Source organism: Miscanthus floridulus, chromosome 14, assembly GCF_019320115.1.
Source record: "Miscanthus floridulus cultivar M001 chromosome 14, ASM1932011v1, whole genome shotgun sequence".
NCBI lineage: Eukaryota > Viridiplantae > Streptophyta > Magnoliopsida > Poales > Poaceae > Miscanthus > Miscanthus floridulus.
Genome location: NC_089593.1, coordinates 15,853,512 through 15,857,189, shown reverse-complemented (window position 1 = coordinate 15,857,189; position 3,678 = coordinate 15,853,512).

Genomic DNA, 3,678 nt, shown 5'->3' with positions numbered 1-3,678 from the left:
AGGTAACTCAATGACATGAGCAATTTACTAGAGCTACCTTGCAGCTCTTCACCAAGGAAGGTGCAAGACCCCTCACAAATACCAAAGCTAGCCACAAACAATCACCAACATGTACCAAAGCTCCTTCACTACTCCAAGCTATCTAGGTAGTGGCAACCACCAAGAGAAATAAGAAATCCATAGCCACAACGATCCCCAAGTGCCACTAGATGCAATCACTCAAGCAAATGCACTAGGAATCACTCCCAATCTAACTATGATGATGAATCAATGAGGGAGATGAGTGAGAGGTGTTTGTTTAGGCTCACAAGGATGTCAAGTATGTCAAAGTGCCAAGAGAGGGAGTCCCAAGCTGGTACCTTTCTATTTATGGAGCCCCAAGACTCAAAGAGCCATTGGGCACTCTCGAGCTGACCAGACGCACTTACCAGATGTGCCCTAGCGTCCGGTCGGCCAGCGTCCGATCGCCTATGGCTGTCCATGTGTCCCCGTTTGAACCAGAGCTGCTCGATCCCAACAGTCATCTCCCGACCGCTCACGTAGTCAAAAGATGACCGGATGCACCGCTGATGTGACCTAACACAGGTACACGCGGCGTTCGATCATTTCTAGTAAGCGTTAAGAGGCAGTTTTTAATGACTGGACGTGTTAGGTCAGAGGCGACCTAACACACCCCGGTGTCCAATCCTCTCTCTTCTTCTCTGCGCGCGCTCACCAAAGGTTGACCAGACGCGCCGGAGCACCTGGCCCAAGCGTCCGATCGCTTCTGCTCAGTCTCGGCCGGACAACACGCCGCGCCTATAAATGACCGGACGCACCCGAGGTGAGTCCAGTCACCCCACGGCCAGTGGCCAATCGTGAACCTTCTCCTCTTTTTCTTTTTCTAAGTCCACAACTGCTTCACCCTTGCTTCCAACTTGCTAACCACAAAGTGTAGAACTTGTGTGCACGTGTTTTAGCATTTTTCAAAGCATTTTACAAGGGTCAAAGTTAGCACGCTAGGTTCCTAAATGCATATGCAAGAATGATGTCACCTAGTGGCACTCAATAAACCATTTAGCCAAAGATCTCCCCTCTTTATAGTATGGCTATCGATCCTAAATCACTCACACCCTCTATGGTGTCTTGAGTGCAAAACAAAACCCTATCTTATACCTTTGCCTTGATCTTCTCGGTTTTTGTTTTTCTCTTTCTTCTTTTCCAAGTTGAAGCTTGATCATTTTCATTTCATGTCCACCTTCATCACCATGGACCTCTCACTTGCTTCACCACTTGGATTGAACCACCTTATCTAATTCATACACTTAGATCAAATGTTAGTCTTAGGTTTTATCAATTATTCAAAACCAAACTAGGGCTTTTAATCTCCCCCTTTTTGGTAATTGATGACAACCTATTTACAAAGATATTCAATTAAATCTTTTGGATTCATGTTGCTTGCCCAAGCATATTACCATGGTAAAGGTTATGGATAAGTTTCATCAATCCAATTTGGTAGTATTAGCTCCCCGGTAGTATTAGCTCCCCCTATATATGTGCTAAGAGTTTGGATTTGAAAGCTTACACATATGCATGGATTTGAAGTTTGGGAGAGTAATAGATACCAAATGATGCTAAGGTGTAAAGAATGGACCTTTAAAGCATGATACCAATCGGAGTTGCCATTTGAACACCATCCTTAGCACCAAGATTTTGCTAGATATCACTTGAAAAGCAAGGACAAACTAGATACCTCGTGAGATCAACATTAGAAGCAAGGCTCTAGTACCACTTGTAAAAGATCAAGGTATATCTAGCTATCATATGCATGCTAGTTTTCATTACATCAATCATTTTCTACAATCTAGCATACATCACACAAGCATGGATAAGGAATTTTAAAAACTTGTGCTATGCAAGCAAACATATGTAATGCACATTCAGATGCAACATACAAGTTTATGAGCTTGCTCCCCCTACTTGTGTGCTTCAAAATTTTAATTGATCCCCTTCCTTTACTATCTTTGATTTCTCTCCCCCTTTTGCTTATCTTTGGGAACCCCCTTTTGCTTATCTTTGGGAATAACTTCTCCCCCTTTGTCATCAATGGCCACAAAAGGTGAGCTTAAATTTTAGATAGGTTGTGTGAAACCATGATAATTGAGGACCATTTTCCCAATTTGGTTTAATCTAGATCATTTGCAAAAGATATTTAACTCGGTTTGATCCAAGGGCAAGCTTCTTCACACCTCCAAATAAGGGTTATCATGCACCATGTTGAGTTAAATACTTATAGTCATTTTCTAGATTAAACACTAGGTTCACAAGCCCACAACATGTCATATACTACCACTAGATCATTTCAAATATACAAGCAATAGTGGTACCATACAAGTATCAAATTCATTTAATTTTCATGAATGAGCCTAAGACATGATAGGAATGACTAGATGCACTAAACAAGTCCTTAGCAAAGGATGAATGACATGTCAATCAACTTTACCTTGCTTTGCTCGAAGGAGAGGCATATCATATAATGGGGGTGCATCAACACATATTTGAGAAGTCAAGTATGTTCAATTCATTCCTTAGCTTGTAAAACCTCTTCTCATCAAGTGTCTTGGTGAAGATATCGGCAAGTTCATCATCGGTGCCCACACTCTCAATGCAAATATCCCCTTTTGTTGGTGATCTCTTATGAAATGGTGGTGGACATCAATGTGCTTTATTCTTGCATGTTGAACCAGATTATTGGTGAACTTGATTGCACTCTCATTGTCTCATAGCAATGGCACTTGCTTGAACTTGATTCCAAAATCACTCAAAGTAGCTTTCATCCATAGTAATTGTGCACAACAACTACCAGCCGAAATGTACTCCGCTTCGGCGGTTGAAAGTGCTACACTATTTTGCTTCTTTGATGACCAAGACACAAGTGATCCCCAATAGTTGACATGTGTCCGATGTGCTCTTTCTCTCAACTTTGCATCCTGCGTAATCGGAGTCTGAATATCTAATCAACTCAAATCTTGCTCCTTTGGGATACCACAATCCAACATTTTGTGTATGCTTCAAGTATCTCAATATTCTCTTTGTTGCCTTCAAATGACTTTCTCTTGGTGAGGCTTGAAATCTAGCACACATGCATAAACTAAACATCACATCTGGCCTTGATGCGGTCATATAGAGTAGGCTTCTAATCATAGACCGATACATCTTTTGATCCATCATGTTGCCACTAGCATCACTATCTATTGGTGTACTAATAGCTTTGCTTTCATCCATGCCAAACTTCTTGAGCATGTCTTTGATGTACTTGCCTTGACTCACAAGTATGCCATTCTTCATTTGCTTGATTTGAAGACCAAAGAAGTAACTAAGCTCTCCAATCATGGACATCTCAAACTCACTTGCCATCATCTTTCCAAACTTCTCACAAAAATCTTGATTGGTCGATCCAAATATGATATCATCAACATAGATTTGCAACACAAATAAGTCATTGCCTAGCTTCTTGGTGAAGAGAGTGGTGTCAACCTTTCCCATCTTGAACCCCTTAGAGAGTAGGAAATCCCTCAATCTCTCATACCATACTCTAGGTGCTTGTTTTAATCCATACAAAGCCTTTTTCAACTTGTAGACATGGTTGGGCTTCTTCTCATCTTCAAAACCGGGAGGTTGCTCAACATACACAAGCTC